The sequence below is a fragment of the Myxine glutinosa genome, chromosome 1 (genome assembly GCF_964187855.1).
Source record: "Myxine glutinosa chromosome 1, kmMyxGlut1.1, whole genome shotgun sequence".
Taxonomy (NCBI): Eukaryota; Metazoa; Chordata; class Myxini; order Myxiniformes; family Myxinidae; genus Myxine; species Myxine glutinosa.
Genome location: NC_136261.1, coordinates 411,497,130 through 411,524,295, shown reverse-complemented (window position 1 = coordinate 411,524,295; position 27,166 = coordinate 411,497,130). Strand labels below are relative to the sequence as shown.

General features: G+C 47.5%; 1 protein-coding gene across 2 annotated transcripts in view; it reads right to left on the bottom strand.

Annotated features, from left to right (window-relative positions):
* LOC137417831 (uncharacterized) overlaps positions 1–26,269 on the bottom strand; it is a 106,129-nt gene extending 79,860 nt beyond the window's left edge. The window contains exon 1 of one of the 2 annotated variants that reach the window (XM_068103762.2): positions 26,003–26,269. The gene's annotated coding sequence lies outside the window, so the exon portion shown is untranslated. Of the gene's footprint in view, positions 1–25,800 lie in introns of both variants that reach the window. The other variant, XM_068103755.2, reaches the window with a different exon arrangement.
* Between the last annotated feature and the right edge of the window lie 897 nt (positions 26,270–27,166).

Below are 27,166 nucleotides of genomic sequence, written 5' to 3'. Positions count from 1 at the left end.
GAGGAAAGGCTTAAAATGAGGTCATGCTGGACAATTGTATACGTGTGCTTTTTTCGAGGCTGGTCGTAAAACCACGCCCACATGCGCGTGTTTTTGCGTAAACCTATCGTTGACCATATATATTTTGTATTAATCACAGCAACGCATGACTCTGTATAAACATGCTTTGAATTACTCATGTGAACCCATATATTTGCTCTGGGCTTATCTGGCCAAGCATGCACTCTTTGTGAGTTACATTTCTGTTTTCTCGGAGCCCAGAGAAACATTTGGTCCGAATGATAAGGAAGGGCTGACTCCCCCGAATAACAGGGCGGATGACGGTGGGGGCTTGGCCCACCGGGGAGGAACCTCTCCCAGTTTTGTTTGTTCCCTCGGAGATTTCCTGATAAAACGTGTCCCTATATAAATGGACTGGGAATCAATGTGTTTTCAGGAAGGCTTGACTTGGCATGAGACTGGCTCTTGCTGTAGACGTCTTGGCTTCTTCCGGATCTGTATAAGTTGGTTTTTAATAAAGCTGCGCCATTCCAGGCTATTGTGGACTTCTTTTCCAAACGAAGAGCTGATTCTTCACATATATATATAATATATATATATATATATATATACATATATATATATAATTAGACGTATATATATATATATATATATATATATATATATATATATACAGTGGAACCTTGACTTACGAGTTTAATTCGTTCTGTGACCGAGCTCGTAACTCAATTTGCTCGTTTGTCAAATTAAATTTCCCCATTAAAATGCATTGAAATGCTATTAATCCATTCCAGCCCGCCAAAAACCACACCAATTTTTTTTAAAATATGCAGTATATATAAAAATATCTCGCTCTTTATATTTCACCTGTATGCAGCATACAAGTTGGCAGGATGGCCTGGACTGGAGGTACGCACACTTGACTCTAAACTGTCCAGCCTGGGTTTGAATCCCGACCCAGCTATAACCTGTCATGTCGGTGTTTCACAGGCAGGGTGATTGATCAATGTGTGTACCGCTAAACTGGGCGCCCCGTTTGCGTCCCATTAGTTGTTGGATGTTAAGGAGCTCACCGTGTCTTCCACAAAGAGAAGGCGAGCTATCGCCGGCACTCTGAACAAGTTGTGGCCTGGCATGCTCTTCTCCTCTGCCGTTATATACGTCCTCCTCGGCATCTTTTTCCAGAAGAGCCCTGTCTCGTCACAGTTGAAGATTTGCTGGGGGATGTATCGTTCGGCTTCTATCAGTTCGGCAAAAGTTATAATAAAATCTTCAGCTGCCTTCACATCTGCCTCACCAAGTCGACAACACGCACACCTCGCTCATGTTTTTCGACGATTGCGTGTTTTATATCCAAGCACATCATCCTCTTCTTCTTCTCAGTACTGCCCTTGGCACTCAATTACTTAGGACCCATGGTTAAAACTAAGAAATTTTCCAAAATAACCAAAATGCGAAAACAAAACAGCAGCGATATACGGCAGATATGCTTGCACGGCAAGATAACCACGTGACCGGAACCCACCTGGTGGCGGGTGGCGTAAGCTCCAAAATAACCAACATGCGAAAACAAAACAGCAGCGATATACGGCAGATATGCTTGCACGGCAAGATAACCACGTGACCGGAACCCACCTGGTGGCGGGTGGCGTAAGCTCGTAACTCAGATCTCGGCTCGCATCTCAAAGCAATAAACCGCCCGAGCGACGGCTCGTATCTCGGAAAACTCGTAAGTTGGTGCACTCGTAAGTCAAGGTTCCACTGTATATATATATATATATATATATATATATATATATATATATATATATATATATATATATATATATATATATATATATATATATATATTGTTACGCAACTGGGATTAACACCACAGTTACGGACGGCCGATTTGCGAGACTTTAACTCCCGAGGCGAAAACTCAATGGCGGATTAAAGCTCAGCACAAATGCGCGGAAGGGCAGACGCAGCAAGCTCCGCAGCCCTATCTATTAAAATGAAACACCCAGGAAAACTGCGTTCAGATATATACAGAAAATAATATAAGGATTTATTAAATAAAAGCAAAGACAGTGGCAAAGCAGCGCCGGTAAATCTAATAACTCTAATAAGCCTAAATTGGGATCCCACACACAACAGATATCAAACACGATACGAGGGAGGTTAATACAAAAATAACACGTCTCGTCATGTAAAGTGTAACCGCGGAGATCGGGCTTATCTGGCTCCTTTCGTCTTCAGTGTAACACGGCCCCGCGCCTCCAAGCGCCACCAGGCCTCGTCGGTTCTACGGCACACCCACACCACGAGCTCCCTTGCTCCAAAGGTCCAACGCAGGGCTGCGCAGAGCAACGAACTCCACTTGACCAGGGACAGGAAGGACTCCTTTTAACTCCACTGGTGTCGACTCTCTGCGGGAGTGCTGGCAGCCAAGTGCCAACTGTTCAACGAACTGGGACGACTCGAGATCAGATCTGAACTGAACGAAAATGGCGTCTGGCCTCGAACTCCGTGTGCTGCCGTGGGTCGTGTGTGTGTCACGAAAATGGCGTTCGACCGTCGCATATATCTCTCGCCGATGACGTCACATTGGCGCACTCCTCAGCCAATCATAGCCTCCCAACTCGCCGGCTCGCCCCGGCCACGCCCTCTGCGGCATGCTCCACTCTCGCTCACCGACCCCCGCGGTCCTTGCGTTATAACACGTGCAGGCGAGGCCCGTAGGCCCTGGAGGTGTAAACGGTGGCGGCCCACCGTGGCGGTGGTTTTGGCCTGGTTGTGTCCATTTATTACGAAGTCATTGTCAGGGAAAGGAATTATTTAATGTTGCGCTAAGGACCTAACTAATGTTTATGTGGTTTGCAGTGCCATAATGGACAAAGGTTTGACTACTAGGTGAGACTCACAGGGGCGTTACCTTTAATCCCTCACTATTTAACACTCGAACCTCCAGGTAGGTCCACAACCATACATCTTACCCCGACAAACGCCTAGACATCAAGAACTTATTACATGTAGAGTCCCTGTCACGACAGCCGAATACCTACCTATTCAGATCTACCTAGCTCTAGATGTTGCTCTACCAAATTCATAACACAGCCCCCCCCCCCCCCCTGGAACCGTAGCTCCTGCAAGGTTCACCGCAGGCGCTACCATTCCAGCCTTAACACTTACTGTCACACACTTAATTAACCTATGAAATAAATCAGGAAGGGCTGTGGGAAGTGAGTCGGACTACCTACCTACACTTCCTTAACATGCTGAACCCCTTAACCATCATGCAAGTATGTACATTTTCTTCGTTGTTCCTGTGGAGGGAGGAAACAACAACACACAACACTAACTTAACCACAAAACTTAACCATCTTTCCAAAACTCAAAACTCTAACCTTTGTACATACCCCGGTCTACAGACCGCGTCCCCCGGTGGATGCCACAAGACACAACCTTACCTGCGGGGCCATCCCCAATGCATCCCACTAAATTTCCACGGGCCCTGTCCAGATGTTACAGGTGAGTGACACGGCTCGGTGGATTTCGCCCACATTCATGCAACACAGACCCCTTTACCATCATTCTCATTCCATAGGTCATCAAGGCATTTCAAAAATCAACAAAGCACTTATTTCAATACACCCCCTGCAGGACCATGGCATTGATGTCATTCACGTGTGTGTGCATTCCTCAACTAGGCAGCGGGGAGGTACCGCACAAAAAGATGGTGGGGGGCACATCAGGCTGTGGTGCCCGCAGTCCCAAAAACAAGTCAACCGACTTACAAGTTCATTGCCCCCCCCCCCTTTACCTCTTGGCCCCGTGACAGCCCAACAGCCCCTTTCCGCCGTTACCTCGCCGGTGAGGGTCTCCACACACACCAGGCTCCTTTGCCTCCTGCTTTCGCGCAGCAACACGGGTCACCGGGGGACTTCCTCACCCCGCGGCGCCCAACCAGACCCTCCACCGACGAGCTCCAATTTCCAGTTACCACCGGCTGCCAGGGGTAATTGCCGCAGAGGGGGGCCCGCAGGCATCGCTCCTCAGAGCTTGCTCTGTACCTGCGGACACACACACCTTCCCCACCCACAAGACCCCAAAACACACTTCCTCCCCCGCTGCCATTCAATTCTCCACACAACTCAGCACAATTCAGTACAATTCTTGGTGTAAAAGGTGTTACAAGGCTTGCCATGGCCGGCCACATGTGAAATCCCCCAGTTCACATTTAAACCATCACACATTTCCAAAAGCACATGTATCGCCCCTCATTATCTCCAATAATCATCACTCACTCTCCAGGTTCCACTCTCACGACCACATCAAAACACCTAACCACAATACAAAAACATACGCCACCCACAAGACACTGTGGCTCCCATTCCATCCCCTCACCGGCCATGTCATCACTCTCACCCGCCTCCCAACTTCAAATTACATGTCCCCAATTTCCAAAGCAAGTCCTGAAGCCTGGGACAGTACTCCTCAAAACACTCACCTCAAGTGCAGGTAGTTACAGGTTGGTCAGGTCCAAAGTGCAATCCACCCATACAATTCCCAAAATTTCACATTGGGCCTACCAAATACTTCCAAATTTCTCTTTTGTCCCCACTACACTGGCAGGTATGTGGATCCGCATCCAACGGTGATCATCGCTACACAACTACCTATGGCCACGACAGCTCTGCACCTCCACCGTGCAAGGGTCACCGGGACAAGGTGAGCAGTCAAAACGCCAACATGGCCCATGAGTGTCCATAAGGGTGCGACCCACCATCCATCCTTCGGCCCCCCTGCGAGGAACACAGCTGCAGCAGCCCCAGCTGTTCAATGTGGTGAGCACTTGCTGCCACAACACACACTACCGCACACACAACCTCGGCCCTGGGGGGCACGGTCGCAGTGCGTGGCATCCCTACAGCCACGTCCCCTGCACCTCCCCATCATCCCCCAGTCCGACTACAGAACTGCAGCCCCCCAGTGCTCACCCACACTTGACCACACCAAGGTCCAGTCAACAGCCATGCTCCACCAGGAGACCCACCCAGAAGACATGGTCCACACACCTCGGACACGCACAGCACCACGTTGACCCTCAGGCTACACAACTACATCCCCATCATCCCGCGTCCCAAATATCAGCACAGTTGCCCCTGCAACCAGTTGAAAGCTGTGCCTTGCTACCCTATTAATTTCATCACAGCCTCCAACACTTTGGTCTACACACCTGGATCAATAATGGCGTCACTGTACAGTGTCCACCATGGCATTTCAAAATCCACCCTTAAATTTCCATCTAACCCACAGATTACCCATGCCAACCATTTGTCACATTTCACTAACCTCACCAAAGAAGGATGCTTTGCCATACACATGCCAGCCGAGCATGGCCCATATGCTCGGCTCGTTACACATCTCCCGATTCACATCCCCATGGCTCTCTTCCCAACCCGAGAGTCCATAAATCATAACGGAGCATCTGTGGAAGGTCACTCACACCATCACGTTCCACAGATGCCCCAATGGTTGTCCGGCAGGCCATCTCCATCCCTGTCCATTCGGTTTGACCCGCGTCCATAGACCAACCACCATGCCAGGTCACCACATGCTGGTTGTCCCAGAGTCCTTGGAGGAGAGTGCCAGGCCGCATGCCCGGGTGGTCACCACAGTCCGGGCAGTCCCAACCTGGCCATCTGCGGTGCCACCACCAAAGCGCGACCCACAACACCTCCCCCTAGTGGTCCTCAATATTTGCCATCCCAGGCTTGAGAAACCACCTCGGACCTCCCTGGAGGTCTTAACCCCCACCAGGGTCCGGTGACCCTGCCGGCCCGAGCCGCCGGCTCGGACGGCGCCCCGACGGACAAGGGACGCCACACTCCACCAGACCCCCCGTGGGACCCAGGTCGTACCTCGACACCCAAGGCTGGACCCCACGTCCAAATCTCGCCATCACAGCTGGCCGGCATACCCAAATTTTGAAAGGGGCAACTTTTGCCCGAGGCCATCACCCATGACCTCTCCATGTCCAAATCCCGCAGCCCGGGGACCAATCCCCACCATGGCTGCTCCAAATCAATTTCCCATTGTAATTTTATTTTACAAATTTTCATTCCCACTGCCAAACCGCAGCTGCAGGGAACAACCTCTACCACCGGTTGTTCTGCCCCTCCCTGCAGTTGATCCAAATTCCCTACAGGGACCAAATCTCCAGAAGCTCTATCTCCCGATCCTCCAAGATCCAAATCCAGCCCGGAGCCAACACACTCCCCCAACTGGTTGTCCAATTTTGGAGCCTCTGTTTCCAAATAGCAGTGTACAGTGAGCGTCCCCTCGGTCATTCCAACCACCTCCTCGGACCAACTCACCTCATCTCCCAGGCTCCTTTGGGCCTGAACAAGCTCTACCTCCATGGGACTGTCACAGGTCTCCAGCCGCTGGATCAAATCATCCTCATCCTCATCATTTCCACAAATCATTCTTGGCCCCGCCAGGCTTTGATCAATATCCCCAATAAATACCTGGTCCGGCTCCATTGCACGGACCCCCAAAAACTCTACCCCCTCTTGCTCCGCACCACCGCCCTGGTGCTGCACAATTCCAAATTCATCCCCCGGTTGGGGTGTTGTGACATCCACACGGTCCCGATAAACAACCAGGCCCCCATTTGCTTTATCAATTCGAGCATTTGTGGCACCAATCTGACCCTCCAACTTTTCCCCCATTTGGACAGCCTGGGTCACGCCCTCCTCTATTTTTGACATTAATTCTTCCCGTTTCAATTCAATTTCCACCCCTATGGCTTTTTCCATCTCCCCCATTTGAGTTTCTACTTTACCCTCAAATTTCCCCAGTCTGTCCGTAATTTGGTTTTGCACTCTCCCTTCTATGCCATCAATTCGTTCCCCCAGCTGCTGTGCCATTTCCCCAATTTTTCCTTCCAATTGTTCATTCCTTTCCTTTATTTCATTCCTCCATTCCTTCCCCTGGGACTCCATTTTATTTTCCATCCCTTCAATTTGTTCCTCCAATCGATCACTCATTCCCTTCATTCCTTCCCTACATTCCTTCCCTTGGGACTCCATTTTTCTTTCCATTCCTTCAATTTTGTCATTCAATTCCCGACTGGCTCGCTCACTGTTCTTTTCCATCCCTTCAATTTTGTCATTCAATTCCCGACTGGCTCGCTCACTCTGTGCGTTCATGTCTCCCATCTGCTTTCCCATTTTGTTTTCCAGCCCATCAATTTTAATACTCTGAGCATCCATTAATTCCTTTAAAAATTCCATTAAAGCCTGGTCGTCTCTAGGGGCCGTCCCACTTGTTCCCGGCTCCCCGGTGGGGGAGGGGGATAAGTTGGTGCTCGGGACGGGGGAGGTTCCAAGGCTCACCTCGACATCTAATTCCCCTATTTCCGGCTCACTCCCGACGCTGACGGAGGCCTCGCTGCGTACTTCCATCTCATCAATTTCCGACATCCGTTTTCCGGAAGATTGTTTCCCGCGCGCGTATTTATTTTAATAATTCCTGAAACAATTTAAAATTGACGAAGACGCGATATCGCGCTCCGTTTGCCCGATTGATTATTAAATTTCTCCGCCTCGACTATAAAAATTTTGTGTTCGAACGTCGGGCGCAATGTACGCCCGACCGTGTCGATGTCTCCCCGCGGACAAAAAAATTTGTCCGACCGTGTCGATGTCTCGCCGCGGACAAAAAAAAAATTTGTCCGACGGGTTCGAATCCTACACTCCTGACACCACTTGTTACGCAACTGGGATTAACACCACAGTTACGGACGGCCGATTTGCGAGACTTTAACTCCCGAGGCGAAAACTCAATGGCGGATTAAAGCTCAGCACAAACGCGCGGAAGGGCAGACGCAGCAAGCTCCGCAGCCCTATCTATTAAAATGAAACACCCAGGAAAACTGCGTTCAGATATATACAGAAAATAATATAAGGATTTATTAAATAAAAGCAAAGACAGTGGCAAAGCAGCGCCGGTAAATCTAATAACTCTAATAAGCCTAAATTGGGATCCCACACACAACAGATATCAAACACGATACGAGGGAGGTTAATACAAAAATAACACGTCTCGTCATGTAAAGTGTAACCGCGGAGATCGGGCTTATCTGGCTCCTTTCGTCTTCAGTGTAACACGGCCCCGCGCCTCCAAGCGCCACCAGGCCTCGTCGGTTCTACGGCACACCCACACCACGAGCTCCCTTGCTCCAAAGGTCCAACGCAGGGCTGCGCAGAGCAACGAACTCCACTTGACCAGGGACAGGAAGGACTCCTTTTAACTCCACTGGTGTCGACTCTCTGCGGGAGTGCTGGCAGCCAAGTGCCAACTGTTCAACGAACTGGGACGACTCGAGATCAGATCTGAACTAAACGAAAATGGCGTCTGGCCTCGAACTCCGTGTGCTGCCGTGGGTCGTGTGTGTGTCATGAAAATGGCGTTCGACCGTCGCATATATCTCTCGCCGATGACGTCACATTGGCGCACTCCTCAGCCAATCATAGCCTCCCAACTCGCCGGCTCGCCCCGGCCACGCCCTCTGCGGCATGCTCCACTCTCGCTCACCGACCCCCGCGGTCCTTGCGTTATAACACGTGCAGGCGAGGCCCGTAGGCCCTGGAGGTGTAAACGGTGGCGGCCCACCGTGGCGGTGGTTTTGGCCTGGTTGTGTCCATTTATTACGAAGTCATTGTCAGGGAAAGGAATTATTTAATGTTGCGCTAAGGACCTAACTAATGTTTATGTGCTTTGCAGTGCCATAATGGACAAAGGTTTGACTACTAGGTGAGACTCACAGGGGCGTTACCTTTAATCCCTCACTATTTAACACTCGAACCTCCAGGTAGGTCCACAACCATACATCTTACCCCGACAAACGCCTAGACATCAAGAACTTATTACATGTAGAGTCCCTGTCACGACAGCCGAATACCTACCTATTCAGATCTACCTAGCTCTAGATGTTGCTCTACCAAATTCATAACAATATATATATATATACGTATATATATATATATATATATATATATATATATATATATATATATGTATATATATCTATATATATATATATATATATATATATATATATATATATATATATATATATATATATATATATATATATATATATATATATATATATATATATATATATATATATATATAGTTCTGAGGGAGGTGCGAATGTTGAGGGAGGTGAGGGAGGTGTAACTCTGTGCAACGGGTTATATATATATATATATATATATATATATATATATATATATATATATATATATATATATATATATATATATATATATATATATACTAGCAGAAGTACCCGGCATTGCCGGGCGGGGGAGGGGAGGGGGAAGGGGAGGGGAGGGGAATGGGGGGGGGGAGGGGAGGAGAGGGTGGGGAGGGGGGAGGGGAGAAGAGGGGGTAGGGGAGAAGAGGGGGGAGGGAGAGGGGGAGGGGGAGGGAGAGGGGGAGGGTGAGGGAGGGGAGGGGGAGGTGGAGGGGGGGAGGGGAGGGGGAGGGGGAGGGTGAGGGATGGGAGGGGAGGGGGAGGGATGGGAGGGGAGGGGGAGGGATGGGAGGGGAGGGGGAGGATGGGGAGGGGGAGGAGGGGGAGGAGGAGGAGGGGGGAGGGGGAGGGGGAGGAGGGGGAGGGGGGAGGGGGAGGGAAGTCGGAAGTCGGAAGTCATTGTCGTCAATTGAATGTCGCATTTATTTTTTATTCCCTGTCAAATGGCATTGGTCCCGCATTCCGAACCCGGAAGTCGGAAGTCGGAAGTCATCGTCGTCAAATAAATGTAGCATGTATGTTTCACTCTCTGTCACATGCTGTTGGTCCCATGTCAATCGGATGAAGTTGAAAAATTAACGTTACGAAGTTTCTCTGGGACGTACTGATTCCGAATATGAAGTTGAAAAATTAACGTTCCGAAATACGCTGATGACGTCATAATTTTAAAACGCGATTTTTTTTAATAATTTTAATGTGTGCTGTAGTTGCTCTGAGACGTACTGATTCCGAATATGCCTTTGGTTTTGCTCTGCGATGAGTAGTTCTCGAGTTATAAGAGGACAAACAAACAAACACACATACTTTACTGCTTTATCTATCTATAATTATAGACTTCTTGTTGTTGTTTGTATGCTAAAGTAGATAATGGACATGCCATAAATTCAAATGAGTCAAGAAACCTGATGTGAGCTGTAATATGCTTTGTTAAAATTCTTTTTGAACGACTTAATGTTATGGTTGAAGGAACTGTTTTTGTGAATGAAATGTTGTTCTGTTCTGTGTTAGGAATTGCGGAAATACTCCCATATGTTTTTGAAAGTTCATTCAAATTTGAAATTATAATTCCAGTAATCTCTGTGTGTATGTGTGTGTGTATGTGTGTGTGTCGTTTGTCTGTGACCGCTGTTTCTCGACAACCACGGGTCCGATATACTTGAAACTTGCCAGGTATATTGCTGGGGACCCGAGGATGTGCCTTTTCAAGGTTTCATATTAATCGGAGAAGTAGTTACCGAGCTATGGCGATTTATTTACCAAACTCCGCAAGCCGTTCGCTTTGGCTTTGCGAATGGACCAAACCATTTCATGTAAATAGAGGGGGGGGGGATATAATTTTAGATATATATATAGTACGGGCATGCCCTAGTCTATCTATAATTCCAGTAATCTCTGTGTGTCTGTCTGTCTGTCTGTATGCGACCGCTGTTTCTCGACAACTACCGGTCCGATATACTTGAAACTTGCCAGGTATATTGCTGGGGACCCGAGGATGTGCCTTTTCAAGGTTTGAAATTAATCGGACAAGTGGTTCCCAAGGTATGGTCACTGTACTCGCAAGCCGTTCGCTTTGGCTTCGCGAATCAACCAAACCATTTCATGTAAATAGAGGGGGGGGGGGGGGGTTCTGTGGGCTTTGCGAATGGACCAAACCATTTCATGTAAATAGAGGGGGGGGGTTCTGTGGTCGTTACTGCCACGTGGTTTCAAAGTTTTTTGTTGTTGTTGTTGTTTGCACGCATGTTTTTTTGCACGCACGTACGGGCAAGCATGTACGTGCGGGCATGCCCTAGTAATAATAATGATGGTAATAATAAGGCTGATGGAAATCTATCTATAATTCCAGTAATCTCTGTGTGTCTGTCTGTCTGTCTGTATGCGACCGCTGTTTCTCGACAACTACCGGTCCGATATACTTGAAACTTGCCAGGTATATTGCTGGGGACCCGAGGATGTGCCTTTTCAAGGTTTGAAATTAATCGGACAAGTGGTTCCCAAGGTATGGTCACCGTACTCGCAAGCCGTTCGCTTTGGCTTTGCGAATGGACCAAACCATTTCATGTAAATAGAGGGGGGGTTCTGTGGGCTTTGCGAATGGACCAAACCATTTCATGTAAATAGAGGGGGGGTTCTGTGGTTGTTACTGCCACGTGGTTTCAAAGTTTTTTTTTGTTGTTGTTGTTTGCACGCATGTTTTTTTGCACGCACGTACGGGCAAGCACGTACGTGCGGGCACGCCCTAGTAATAATAATGATGGTAATACTAAGGCTGATGGAAATATTAATAATGATGGTAATAATAATCATGATGGTAATAATAATACTGATGGTAATAATAAGGCTGATGGAAATAATAATAATGATGGTAATAATAATCATGATGGTAATAATAATAATGATGGTAATCTATCTATAATTCCAGTAATCTCTGTGTGTTTGTTTGTACGTTTGTTTGTCTGTGACCGCTGTTTCTCGACAACCACGGGTCCGATATACTTTAAACTTGCCAGGTATATTACTGGGGACCCGAGGATGTGCCTTTTCAAGGTTTCATATTAATCGGACAATTACTTACCGAGCTATGTCCAAAAAACGATTCAACCAATCAGAGAGCAGCAAGCTATCGCGTGTGCCGAACGTGGCGGACACACTCTGCCTCGGATGGCACATTTGAGAGCGTATTCATTTATTTCACGTTTGCAAACTATGTTGGCGCTATGTTGGCGTTAAACTATGTTTTAAAACTAATAAAAACCCCGGGGGGATTGTCACTGTACTCGCAAGCCGTTCGCCGTTCGCTTTGGCGTTGCGAATAACCCAAAACATTTCATGCACCAAACCATTTCATGTAAAGCGTTCGCCGTTCGCTTTGGCGTTGCGAATGGACCAAAACATTTCATGGACCAAACCATTTCATGTAAATAGAGGGGGGGATATAATTTTAGATATAGATATAGTACGGGCATGCCCTAGTCTATCTATAATTCCAGCAATCTCTGTGTGTCTGTCTGTATGCGACCGCTGTTTCTCGACAACTACCGGTCCGATATACTTGAAACTTGCCAGGTATATTGCTGGGGACCCGAGGATGTGCCTTTTCAAGGTTTGAAATTAATCGGACAAGTGGTTCCCAAGGTATGGTCACCGTACTCGCAAGCCGTTCGCTTTGGCTTTGTGAATGGACCAAACCATTTCATGTAAATAGAGGGGGGGGGGGGGATAGTCACCGTACTCGCAAGCCGTTCGCTTTGGCTTTGCGAATGGACCAAACCATTTCATGTAAATAGAGGGGGGGGATATAATTTTAGATATATACACAAAGAATTAAGTTAAGCACCCCTACACAAAGAATTAAGTTAAGCACCCCCTAATCCTGTCCTGAACCTGAACCCCCTCGAGCACGTTTGGGACATGTTGGGACGACAAATTGCGAAGATGGTCCCTCCAATAGCCAATCTGGATGAATTGGAACGTGCATTACATCGGGAATGGAACAACCTGCCACAGCAACGCATACGACGGCTTACAGGGTCTATGAGACGTAGGGTTGAGTCAGTGATCCGATCACGTGGGTCCTACACACGTTATTGACGCAAAGATCGCTAGAGGTCTTCTCAGAACAATGACTGTACGTTAGAAAACATAAACGTCATCCACACTGTCCGTGATGGACCTATAGCTCCATACTTAAATTGAGGTGAAAATATGCCTAAAATTCCAAAAATTTTCACCTTAAATTATTCAGAATAAAATATTGAAAACGGCATGATTGTTATGTTTTTATGTGACCATAATATCACTTCTCCAGAAAATATAGCAATATCATGGGTATATTACACTGTTTTGACGACAACAAACTTGTAATGTGCGAGGTTGTAAAAAAACGGGGGGGAGGTGCTTAACTTAATTCTTTGTGTATATATATATAGTACGGGCACGCCCTAGTATAAATAAAGAAGATATATATATATATATATACATATATATATATATATATATATATATATATATATATATATATATATATATATATATATTATATATATATATATATATATATATATATATATACAGACTTGGCATTTAATATGGATTTTTTTTTTCTTGACGGGTTTACTTTCTTAACTCAGTATATCAACCTGGTGAGTTTCTTTTAAACTTTGGTGATTTATTTGTTAAAAGAACCATGTCACTGATTGTCTGTCGCAGCAAGAAGTCAACAACAGGATTATATCACAGGTGGCGTGGCAAAATGTACGGACAGGTGCATTTGATGATTGGCATCACAGTCGGGTATTCAAGGATTGTTGCGTTCTGTATTAGTGGAAAACAACTGCTGCACGTCTCCAAAAGTTATTGCCGCTTCCTCTGGAGATGGTCCGTCAACTCGACAATGCTGTTTGTCATGGAGTGGTGGCTTTACGAAATTCCGGCATGAAACAGCGTGCTATTGCTCGGCAGTATGGCATCACTCGAGGTCAGTTGTCAAAGATCCTGAAACGAAATGCTCAGAGGGGTGTCCCTACTCCAATACCGAGGCCAGGACGTCCCCGCAGAACCACAAGGAGGGATGATTGCCAGCTGCACCGGCTAGTCCACAATGGCCGTACCAATTCAGCTAATCAGCTTAGGGCTGAGTGGCAGCAACTGACAAATGTGCCTGTATCCAGAAGGCTAGTAACCAACGACTGGTTCAAGCAGGCTATCGTGCCAGGCATCCCCTGAGAAAGCCACGCCTGACCAGACAACACCACCAGCGCCGATTGCAGTGGGCCAGAGAGCACCGTCAATGGCAGCCAGGACACTGGAATCACGTGATCTGTGACGAATCTAGATTTATGGTCTATCGTCAAGATGGCCGCATACGAGTGCGCAGACAAGTGCATGAAGCCTACAACAAAGATTCTAGAGTGCCAAGAGTCCAAGCTAGAGGTGGTGGGGTGACCGTTTGGGCTGCTTTTCATGCAGGGGGCAAAACTGACCTGCTTGTTCTGAATGGAAACCTGAACCAGTTCAAGTACAGGGCCATTCTGGAAGAAATATTGCTTCCATTTGCTCGTGCAGCCTTTCGAGGAAACTGTCTTCCAAGATGACAATGCACGGACTCATCGTGCCCGCATGATCCAACACTTTCTTGCTGACCGTGGTGTAGAGCATATGGAGTGGCCTGCCATGTCCCCGGATATGAATCCGATAGAGAACTTGTTGGCAGAATTAACGCATCAAATCGACCACTTGGACCAGCAGCCGACCTCTGTGCGTGAATTGTATCAGGCTATCGTCACTGCATGGCAAGCGATTCCTGTCCAAACCTTGGCAAATCTCGTGAACAGCATGCCTCAACATGTACGTGCTCTCCTGAATGCTCGTGGGGGTTACACGAAGTACTGAACTGTAATTTTACTGTCCGTAATCCCAGTCATGATTTAACTTTTGTTTTTGTTAAAAAGATTTTTGGCTAATGTGCAAAATAAAGAGATACTTCTGGAAAACGTACAGAAGTTTAACACAGTACTGTCCACGAATTGAGTTCGATATCAGTTTACATCACTTTCAAGGATCAATTTATTTGTTTCAAAATGTCAAATGTGGTTTTTGTTTCTTTTAAAGGTCACATTAACAAAATCTAGAATAATTTCAACATAATTCCAATGAACTTTTGGTTCCAAGTCATCTTGAAAAGTAAGTTCACTCCCACAAAAAAAATATTCCATATTAAATGCCAAGTCTGTATATATATATATATATATATATATATATATATATATATATATATATATATATATATATATATATATATATATATATATATATATAATTATATATATATATATATATATATATATATATATATATATATATATATATATATATATATATATATATATGATTATATATATATATATATATATATATATATATATATATATATATATATATATATATATATATATACATACATACATATATATATATACATACATAGTTGCGGTTTTGAGTTTGTACAAATAAAGGTTAATTTTTCCCCCTCATAGTTTTGTCACACTACAACATGTAGCCTCGCGATAGTTCAGTTATTTCTTAGTATGTGTAAGCATAGTCCTTTTCCTGTGTTAGTTTTGCATTGAGTAGAATAATGAGAGTTAGGTCCTTCCATTTTTGGCAAATTAACACGAGGCAGGCCTGGCAGGTCGAGGCAAGAACGAAGTAGGGCAGAGGAGAAAGCCGACGGTTACGCGCGAGCCACCAATCAGGGGTCGAAGGGGGTGGCTTAGCACTGAGCGTCCGAAGGCGTGTTTTGGAACATTTGAGCGAGCTAAGGGGGTTGGCAATATAACCCGTTGTGTGAAGCCCCCCACAGCAGTTATGGGATAGGCGCTTGACGAATGACTGAGTTATGAGGAGGGAGAGGCGCTTGTTGAACGAGTTCTGAGAGAAGACGCGCATGGAGCAAGTTAAGGCGCTCTTACAAGTTAAACGTTCGGGTTGAGCTTGAGGCAGAACCTCGATTGAGTTATGCGAGTGAGAGCACACCGTTGATTAATCGCGCTGTGAGAAACCGCCAAGCCGAGCAAGAGACGCGTACATTTTCCCACCTGCCTGCTCTGCCCTTTGTTCGAGAGACGCGCTGCAAGGATCCCTCCCGCCCGCCTGCTTGCCTTCATCGAGGGACGTGCTGTGAACGGGAGAGAGCCACGCCGGGCGAAGCCGTTCCTGGACGACCAAGTCGGCGTGTCCAGCGCGTGCCCTGTGAGTGTGATCGGGCCCATGTCTGGGGTTTAAGTTAAGACTGCAAAAGGCTGCTCTGTGTCTCTGCTTTTCTTCCGGTCCTTGTACATAATAGTGTAAATCATTATTAAACCTGTGTTCTTCCTTTTATTCGACCGGCTCGTCCTTCCATCTATTGACTAAGCGTGGTAAGAATAAAACCGCTTGAAATCGGGTTCCAAAACCAGAGATCTGCACGGACCACGTGGTATGTCATCCGCTCGGACGTACTCAAATTACACGTGACTCGTGCGAGGCTTGATCCCCGCTTGCGCGGCGGCGCAGGTATTTAGGTACGTTGCGGGAATTGTCCCGAAACCCTACCTTGCGTCTGCCCGGGAGTGTCGATTCAAATATCACGGTTGCAACGACCCAAGAAGAACAAGGGGCTTAACTTTTCTCTTCTCTTCTGGACTTGGTTATGACTAACCTCCCTGAAAATGTCTGCTGCTCTTCTTCTGCTCCAATCGGCTCATCTGATCATTGTGCTTGTTAAAGTGGACATCTCTCTCTGACCATTCTCAGAGAGCCTCCTCAGCGTCGACGAGTCTGGCATTTCACTCAGGCCAACTGGCATGGTCTTCAAGCAGCCATCAATCATCTGAACTGGTCTCTCCATCTCTACCGCCTCTGACATCAACTCGTCCTGGGAATTCTTCCAAAGTAAATTGCTCTCTCTCATGCACAGATTGAACCCATCTCATCTTCAGTTGTCATACCCTTCCTCCCGTCCATGGTACACACGGAATCTTGTGGTGAGGCCATTTCCCAGAAACAACTTGCTTTCGTCTCCTGGAAAGCAAATCCAATGGAAGGAAATCTCAATTCCTTTCACAAAGCCCAAAACAAGTGTGTGTCCAGTGTCCACCCTCAGAAGAGCCAGGAAACAATATCTCTCCATTCTCAGGACAGAACTCTCTTATCTGTCTCTCTCTTCCAAATCCTGGTGGTGTCTGGTCAAATCTGTTTCTGGTGTTTGTTCCCCCTCCATCCCCTCCCTCACCTCAAATGGCCACACGGCTGACTCCACACGTGAAAAAGCTGAATGCCTCAAGTCTGTGTTTGCCTCTAAATCTTGTGTCCCAAACCCATCCCTCTCTGTACCCACCGTACCCAGTCGTACCCAGCTGCTCCTGGACTCTGTGTCCTTTCCTCCTGACAAGGTGGAAAAGTTTCTGTCAACACCTCGACTCTGATTCTGCAACTGGACCTGACGGCATCATCCCACGGGTCCTAAAATCCTGTTCTTCCACTCTTTCACTCCCTCTCTCTGTTCTCTTCACCCTCTCTTTTGCTCAAGGTCATCTTCCATCTGCTTGGAAATCTGCCAACATCACCACTTTGCACAAAAAGGTGCAAAAACAGATCCCAGCAACTACAGACCAATCAGGCATCTCCCAATTATCAGCAAAGTCATAGAATTCCATCATTGCTTCAGATATGAAATCTTTCCTCTTCTCCAATGGCTAATGGCTTGATCTCTGATCATCAATTTGGTTTCAGACCTGGTCACTCTACTCTGGACATGCTGCTTCTGCTTTCTCAACAATGGATGGAGGTCCTCAATGCCAAACAGGAAATTAGAGCAATCTCCCTTGACATATCACGTGCCTTCGATACGGTCTGGCACCCCGCTCTGCTCACCAAACTCTCCTCTTTTGGTATCCATGGAAATCTTCACGCATGGCTGGCGGACTTCCTCTCTGGTCGTAGTCAACGTGTGGCCCTGAATGGGTTTCTCTCATCTCCTCTTCCTGTTCAGGCTGGAGTTCCCCAAGGCAGTGTTCTGGGCCCAGTGCTTTTTCTGGTCTTCATCAATGATATCTCTGACTCTCTTGAAAATCCCCTCTATCTCTTTGCTGATGACTCTACTGTCTGTCGCTCCATTCTTCATCCCTCGGATCGACAGTCTGCAGCCTCCTCACTCTCTGCAGACCTGGACAAAATCACAGACTGGGCAAACAAGTGGAACATGTCTTTCAATCCTGACAAATCTCACACTCTTACGATGTCTCTCCGAAAAGACCGACTGGACAACCCTCCCATCAACTTTCTGAATAATCCTCTCCAAGAAGTTCTGTCACTCAAGCTTTTGGGTCTCACTATCTGCCATGATCTTTCCTGGGAAAACCACATTTCAAATCTGGCCTCCAAAGCCAGTCGCCGACTGGGCATCCTCCGTCGTGCGAAGTCCTTCCTTGGCACACCTGAGCTCCTCACCACATACAAGGCTTTCATCCGCAGCTCAATGGAATACTGCTCTCCCCTCTGGGCTGGTGCTCCTGCCTCACACCTAGCTCGTCTTCATGCTGTTGAAACCAAAGCATTCAGAATCATTGGAATCTCCCGCGATGAAGCTAACTCCAAGGGCCTCTCACTCACTCACTCACCACAGGTAGGTTGGTGGTCTTTCCGTCTTCTACTGACTCCTCTCTGGCCTTGCCCCCCCAGCTCTCTCTGGGGTCTGTCCCGCAAATATTCCTACAGGTCGCACAAGATCTGCCTGCAACCCTCTTATGGTTAAACTGCCAAAATCAAGACTCTCTGCTCACCTTCACTCCTTCATTTCTCTTTTCTCCCGCCTCTGGAACAAACTCCCTCACTCTCTTCAATCCCACTGCACTATCCAGGTCTTTAAAACAGCTGTTCACCACCATCTCTTATCTTCCCCCATCCAAAACCTTGATCTTTTCTACCCCTGCTAATTTCACCCCAATTCCACTTTTTTGAAATAACAACTTCTGTCCTGGAAGTCCTTGGTGTCCTTGTGTTTTATACTTCTCCCTCCCCCCCCCCCCCTTCCCACACCTCCTCCCCCCAAGCCCTCTCCCTTCCACACATCTCCCTGCTTTCAAATGTTGTGTTTGTGTGCTGCCCCTTCTCTCCCCATATTGTCCTCCGCTCCCTCTTTTTTTAATTTTGTTTGTCTGGTTGATTTGTTTGTGAAGTAAATGTTAGCTCTTTCACTAGCCTCGATTCAGTATACAAAAAAAAAAAACTCCCCTTGGTAAGGGCAGAAGGCTTGCGTGAAAACCGTAACATTTGGTGTCTGCAGTGGGATTGGACCTGGAGTGCGCTTTACAAACTCGAAATTACGAGCGGACAAAATTTAGTTTAAGAACCAAATTTATATTCATACCATGGCTAGCCAAGGTGTTTGAATGCCAGTAGGGGTAGATAAGGAAAAATTGATGACCCAGGGCCAACAGGGACAGTTGGGGGGGTAGGAAGCAGAAAAGGGTGCGGCAGCCTTGCAAGAAAATCGCGGCGCCTTGCACGTGGCGGCGGAAGCCGAGCCCGCGATGCCAGAGTACATGCGATTATTTATGGTCCAGATAATGGCGAAAATGGATACCCAGGGTGACAAAACCACCAAGGAAATGAAAGAAATGAGGGACGAAGCAAGGTGTAACAGGGACAAAACCACCAAGGAAATAAAAGAAATGGGGGACAAATCCACCCGGGAATTGAAAGAAATGGGGGTCAAATCCACCCGGGAATTGGAAAAATGATGGCACCGTCAAAAAAGGACATAAAAAAGTGGGGGAGGACATTAGGCATGGGTTGAGCGAGGAGGTGACACGGCGATTGTAGATGGTTGATCGTCACCAGCGCATCCAGCCCGGCTCCGGTCCCGGCTCCGATCCAGCGGACAAAACCCGGCAGGCAGCTCCGCGTGTAGTGGAACGCGAACGGACAATTATAACGGGGGGAAGGCTGGTGTCCTCGCGGCGTATGTAATACGTGCACCCTCGTACCAAATGCCCCCTCTCTCCCCAATGTCCTGGACAGGCCTCCTTTATGAGCGCTCTCCCAACCAGTTTGCTTGCAATCACGACAGTCCTCTGAGTCCTCCGGCAAGTCCTCTGGTAAGTCCTTCAAATGTGCTCTCTGGTCAGTCCTGTGAAAGAGCTTTGCGTTCACGCTTTTATCACTCAAGCAGCAATCGCTCCGTGAGCCCAAAAGCCATGCCTATCAGGCGATCTTACCTCAGTCCTGGTTGGCTGGTCATCGCTTACCGGCCAAGCCCTGATGGTGGATTGACGTGGCCACACCTTCTTCCTGGCGTTCCGCCCCCTTTTTCCTGGCCTCACCTCGTGGCTTATGGCGGCGTTGAGCGAGCGCTAAGGCAGCTGCTGCTGGCCGAGGCGCGTAACAATTGGGAGGGGCCAAGAGGTACAGACTGTAGGGCGCGCTTAATGGCGTGGCTTGGAGATGGACGAATGTTAAAATGGACGAATGGGGCCTACTCCTTATTTAATTGACACAAGGCAGGTTCAACTATTGGAAACACGACCTTATCTAAACACATACCAATGAAATAACTGAAGTCCTACGGTGACCTACGTGTTGCTGTGGCCTATCTATGGGGTGCTACCTTTAACGACGTTGAATTTACAAACAAGTGAGGTTTCTCAAAACCGCAACAATATTGTTGCGGATCTGTCGCCGGCCTTCTCCCCTTACCAAGGGGGGATTAGTCCCCTTGTCTTTGACTGACCAGGCGCGACCCGAGGCCTATGGCGTCCCTTTCGGACAGCGCGAAATAGGGTATTAGGACTAAAATTCGCTATTACCTAATTACTCGCGCTGCCCTGAAACGAGGAGATAAGCCTCACACGAACCACGTGTGTTGAGACGCCGAGCGGTGCGTACACATGATCCGCGCCGTGTAGATGGTGAACCTGGTTCTAGCGGTCTTATTCGTGCCACGCTTAGTCAATGGCGAAATCACAAAGGCGATCGAATTGGAAAAAGGAAGAACAAGATTTATTTACACTATTCACAATGATTCAGAAGCAGAGACACAGGGCAATCCTTACACAGTCTTACTTAATACCCAAAAGACTACGGGCCCATTTCACTCACACTCACACAGGGATTGCAGCTGCAGGATGATGGTCTGCACGTCCAGGGATGGCTCTCGTGCAGCTCCCTCCGGTCTCTGGCTCGTCCCATGCAGATGGATCCAGGAGAAGGCAGGAGCTCGTAGCGCGCCGTTTGGGCACACAGGGTTATTACGGGGTGAACGGTACCGGGGTGGGCTCTGGTGTGTTTGGCGGTTAATCACTGACTGGTATGGCCACGTTTACTCGCGTGGCTGGAATATTCGCTATTCACCACTGGCGTGTTTGGCTGTGGCCACGTACTCGTACCGCCAACGCCTCTTCTTCTTCCCCACTGGTGCATACGTAATAAGGCGAGTTACAGTTCAAAGCCTCAAAGCACTATCGCAACGAAGTTCTCCCAAGTCCTTCTCCCTCAAAGTCCTCTCGATATGCGCTCGCTGTAAAAGTCCTCCTCCCTCAAAGTTCTGCTCGTAAGTCATGTCGAGGGCTTTGCGCACTGCGTTATATAGGCACGCCCCGCGAACCTTCTCAAACTCACCAGACGCGCCTCTCCATGCCCTCTCACGCCATGCCGCTAGAGCCCTGATTGGCTGGTGGCTCTTCCCGTCATCGCCTCTTACGCTGTGCCTCGACTCCGCCCCGACCTCAACGCCGCTCACCCCGCCCTTTTCAGGCCTACCTCGTGTTACTCGACTAGTGGGCAGCCAAAGCTTAACAAACTGAGAGGGCAGCCAATGCTTAACAAACTGAGCAGGCAGCCAAATGGGGCGCAGGATGGATTCCGCCCATCGAGGTGGAATTGGAGGGTGGATGCAAAATGAACGGGACCTACTCTCATGTCTTTACACAACGCAGATATTAATAGGGGAAATGGCCTATACTTACACATACTATGACATAACTAATAATACAAGTGGGCCTACGTGTTGCTCGTGGAACTAACTATGAGGGGCAAACCTCTAGCATTTATTGAAGTCATATGTACAATCTCAAAACCGCAGCAATATATATATATATATATATATATATATATATATATATATATATATATATATATATATATATATATACATATATATATACAGTCATCCCTCGCTATATCGCGGTTCACTTTTCGCGGCTTTGGTACATCGCGGGTTTTTCTCGCTAGTATATGTAAAATTATATCGCGGATTTTTCGCTATATCGCGGGATTTTGCGGTATAAATGTATTTTTATATACTACTATTTTAAATATTTTTGTGGTAAAATAAGCATTTTCTAGCCTAAAAAATTAAAAAACGTAAAAAAATAAGAAAAATACAGTTATTAAAACATATTACAAGAAATAAAATACTGTACATAGTGTACAGTAGAAGGAGAGACAAAGAGTCGTGCGTATGGAAAACGCAGATGCGGCAGCTGCCACTTGCGCTAGTTACCCACGTAATGGGTAACTGTAATGCTCTTTCTGGCTGTGCAGTACATTCATCATCGTCATCACCTTCATCGTCATCAGTACTGCACAGCTAATTCATCATCATCATCTTCATCACGCAAGTATGTAGTATTGAAGAGCCGGGGCTCTTGCTTGATACGGACGAAATGACGGGCAAGACACAAACTCGTCTGAGAAGATATTTATTCTCAAAACCAACTCGGGAACACTGTAAAGCCCGTTTATCGGGCTGCATTATAAAGCACAACCAGGAACCGAAACCGAAAGCCACGCCTCTCAAGCGTGGCGTGCTTCGGTGGTCACGTGATCAACAGGTGTAGCTGATTATACCCGCACGCGCGACACGCTTTGGTGGTCATGTGACCAGCCACGTGCGCCGCGGATCCCCGCCGGTGACGTCACCGGCTGGAGCAAGGAGATTCTGATGCTGGTCTTGCTTGGGGAACCCATGGGTCGCTACAGTATCTTCAATGGTGAGTACCCATTAGAATTTTATATGTTGTTAAAATTACGTATGTTTAAGAGTGTAAAAAGTGTTTAAGAGTATAGGAAGTGTTTATAAGAGTATGGGAAAGGTTAATAAGAGTGTGGGAAAGGTTAATAGGAGTGTGGGGAGGGTCATAAAGGTTTAAAATATATATAAATAATAAAATAAAAATATGGTCGTTACTTCGCAGATTTTCGTCTATCGCGGGGGGTTCTGGAACGTAACCACCGCGATAAACGAGGGATCACTGTATATATATATATTGTTACGGTTTTTAGAACCTTCACTAGTAAATTTTAGTAAATGTTTCCCTTATAAATGATCCCCTGTAAATATCCCCATCAATTGGCTTTATTAAAGATCACACCCTAGTTAGTCCATGTACAACACGTAGAGAACCATAGGACCTCTGTAGTTATTTCATTATTATGTGCTTCAGTTAAGGATCTGTTCCCAATTGTAGAATCTGCGTTGCATTAATCAAATAAGATAGGCCCCTTTCAATTTTCCCAGTCATCTCTCCCGCTCGTCAAAAGGCAGTAACAGTAGGATAGCGTTCGCTGCAGTTTACCTTAGGCTGTTTGCTGGCACCAAGCCGCCATTACGCACGCGGTCTCAAGCCGAGGAAAAAGGGGGCGGAACCACAAGAACAAGGTGTGGCATGTCGACTCATCATCAGAGGTGGAGCCAGCGAACCCTTGCCGGCCAACCAGCGCCGAGGTGAGCGGACCGGTAGGCGTGTCATCGGAGCTGTCGGCTTGATTTCTAAACGGACAATAAAAGCGGCTGCGAGGGACTGCTTTGAGAGATGAGACGAGTGAGAAGGTACAGAGGAGGTGAGAAGGAGATGAGAGGGGTGAGAGGAGACGAGTGAGAAGGTACAGATGAGGTGAGAAGGAGCTGGGAGTGCGCCACGAACTGCTGATGGTAACGGACTGCGCAGGGGACCGTTGATGATACGAACCTTGTTCGAAAGAGAGAGAGAGAGCGTTGGCACGAGCCACATATTACGTACGCCGTATCCCAGTTTCCCCGATATATGTAACGTCCGCTCGCGGTCCACGATAGGCGCTCGCTGCCTGCCAGGGTTTCCCGCCACGACGCGAGTCCACTACTGGAGCCAGACCTCAACGCCCTACCGTCTGCCTGGACCTTCTTCTCCTTCAAGCCATTCCTTCCTGCCAATCCCTGTTCGTGTGAGTCTGTTTGTTTTGTCCGGGGTTGTAAGTAAGACTGTGTAGTTAAGCTTGCCCTGTGTCCTTTTCTTCTTCTTCACTGTACATTACCTTTCGTTTCTTCCTTGGTTTTGGTGTACATAATTAATAAATATCTGGTATTTCTTACCCTTTTGATTTCATTCTCCCCCGGTCGCTTTAGTCCCTTCTTCCCATCGAGTACCTGTGGCACGATTCGGCCACTGCTATAATCGGGTTTAGTCTCTTGTTAACGGCCTGAGTCACAGCTCGCTTCGCTCGGCGCATCCAATCACGCTGCGGCCCGGGCGGGGCTCATTTCCTCGCTTACCGGAAGGCGCTGGTAATTAGGTCATAGGAATAATTGGCCTACTACCCTATTCAGCGCTGACCGGAAATGACGTAATAGCTACAGGACCGGTGGAGACGGCCAGCTTAACAGGACAAGGGGATTAACCCCCCCTTGCTAACGGGAGTGCCGTCCCCCGGATCCGTAACAATATATATATATATACATAAATGCATAAATACACACACACACACACACACACACACACACACACACACACACACACACACACACACACACACACACACACACACACACACACACCAAAATCCCCCTTTTCTTAAAAGGTCAACCTTTTTCCTTTTTTTCAACAAAACTGTGTATTTTAAGAAACAGAGAAGGTTAGTTATTTATTGAGTCCAATGTGGTAAGGGCTTGTAGTATTGTCCACAGGTATGCACATTGACCTTCAAGCTGTCTCGTCTGGGCCCAGGGATGCACGTTAAGCTGGCTGTCCAGTCTGTTAGCATTAATTCTTGGGGAAAATGCAGGGGCATAGAAAAGGCCTCTTTGTATGGTATGTGCCATGTGGCAAACGATAGAAAAGGCCCCTTTATATGGTATGTGCCATGTGGCAAACGATAGAAAAGGCCTCTTTATATGGTATGTGCCATGTGGCAAACGATAGAAAAGAAGGGACATTCTTGGGGAAAATGCCAATTTGATTCATACAGCTGCATGAAGAAGTAAATGTATTTTACGTGCCAGATGTCGGGCCCTTTATAGGAACTTTTGTAGAGCATTCCTTGGTTCCTCCGATGGAACTTGGTTCTTATTCTTGGAACTTATTGACACCCCCCCCCCCCCCCCCTCGATCTCATACGCACATACCAAATAAAGGGGCCTTTCCTATGCTCCTGGCATTTTCCTCAATATATATCGAAAAAAAAATGATGATTTATGTCACGCGACTTAAGACCTGTTCTCCTCAAAAACAGCCCACTTCCAGTCTCGCGCGGTGCTGATACAGTGCCCCCTGTTCCCGGGAGCCTGATACTCATTTTGCCGACTTCAAAAGGACGACGAGCTGAGTCAACATCGTAAAGCAGCCACATTAAACATGAAGCCAACACCAGGATCACAGGTAATGAAGTAGAACGTCACTCGGTATCGCACAAACCTCCACCAGGATAAACAGGTAACGTTTTGTACCCACTAATAGACCGGATCTGGACTTGGGCCTTAACCAATATTTAATGAGCTTCTTCTTCTTCTCCCCACCCACCTAATCCCCCGAGGTTCGTCATAATCCATCCACATCTCTTTGTCATATCGTGCTATGTATAATCATAATGTTCGCCTGATATCTCCATTACTACTGTGAAGAATCACTTCAAATGATCGTTTTACAGAATATCTTTCTCAGTATTAATAATAAAATGAGAATCCCCGAACAAACCTTTTCCTCAGAAGATCCGACCCGATCACTGTTTCAGCCACTTGTGGAAAAGGACACGGAGCGGAGCACGGAGGACAAAAGGACACTGAGCCGAGCACGGAGGAGAAAAGGCCTCGGACACGAAACCAAAAAGGACACGGAACGATACGATCCGATCACGGGGATCTTCGTCACAGTCACAGTTCAAGGTTTACAAGATCACCTGGAGGTTCTCGTCGTTATTGAATCCTTCCTGTGAACGCAATTCATTCTTCTTCCTCCTCCTCAGAAACACCGATCTCCATCACGTGGTCGTTGATGGCTCATTGGCTTATTGGCGTCAGATAGAGAACTGAAGCCACATATCGGCCATTTTACCACTCCCGGTCACGGCGCATGAGAATAATTACTTTCAGTTCAGTTGTTTTTCAATCGTCGACATGGCACGAAGTTTGGAGTTACACATAACCCATTATATTGACCTAGTAGTGAACGGGAGAACATCAGAACCCTTTGCAGCATGCCGCGCCCTTCGGAGTGCCACCCGCCTCTCACGCTGTCCTGCCCGCCCCTTCCAGGCCTGCCACGTCCCACCACGCCCCGTCCCGTCCCGCCCCGCCCCGTCCCGCCCAGCCCGGTTCCGCCCGTCGCGTCCCGCTCCTCCTGGATTGTAATCCTCGATCGCACTGTTCCTGGAAGCACTGAAACCGAAATCCTGGTAGATCTACGAGCCGACACTAACAGCACATTTTTATTTTTGTTTTCTCCTTTACGACACCAGCTCGGGGGAAAGTCTGTCAAAATGACGGGTGCACAAAAATAAACAACACAGTGGATTACAATAAATAGAGTCATGGATTATGTCCGATGGATTATTTGTAATAAATAATACATTAATGCAGTGCAGGATGAGAGCTTCCCTGGGGAGGCTTCGAGGCGGGAACAGGAATTTGTTTAAACATCGCATGTTGAAAAGACAACATTGTAACATCAGCATGTCTCTCCTCCTCCCCCTCTGCCCAACAGAAGGGTAAGGCTATCTTTCACATTCCCCCCAACAGGACAAAGACATCTTTAGAATTATCCTTAACCCCCTCACTCCACTGACAGGAGGGTAAGGCGATCTCCAGCATCCCCCCCCCCCCCCCGCCCTAAGAGGAGGGTAAGGCGATCTCTGGCATCTCCCCCACCGCCCCCCTCCCATGCCCTTCGAGGAGGGTAAGGCGATCTTTAGCATCTCCCCCCCCCCCCCACCCTCCCCCACCTTAAGTGGAGGGTAAGGCGATCTCGAGCATCCCCCCCCCTCCCCACTCGAGGAGGGGGATAAGACAATCTCCAGCATCTCCCCCCCCCCCCCCCCCCCACACTCCCCCACCTTAAGTGGAGG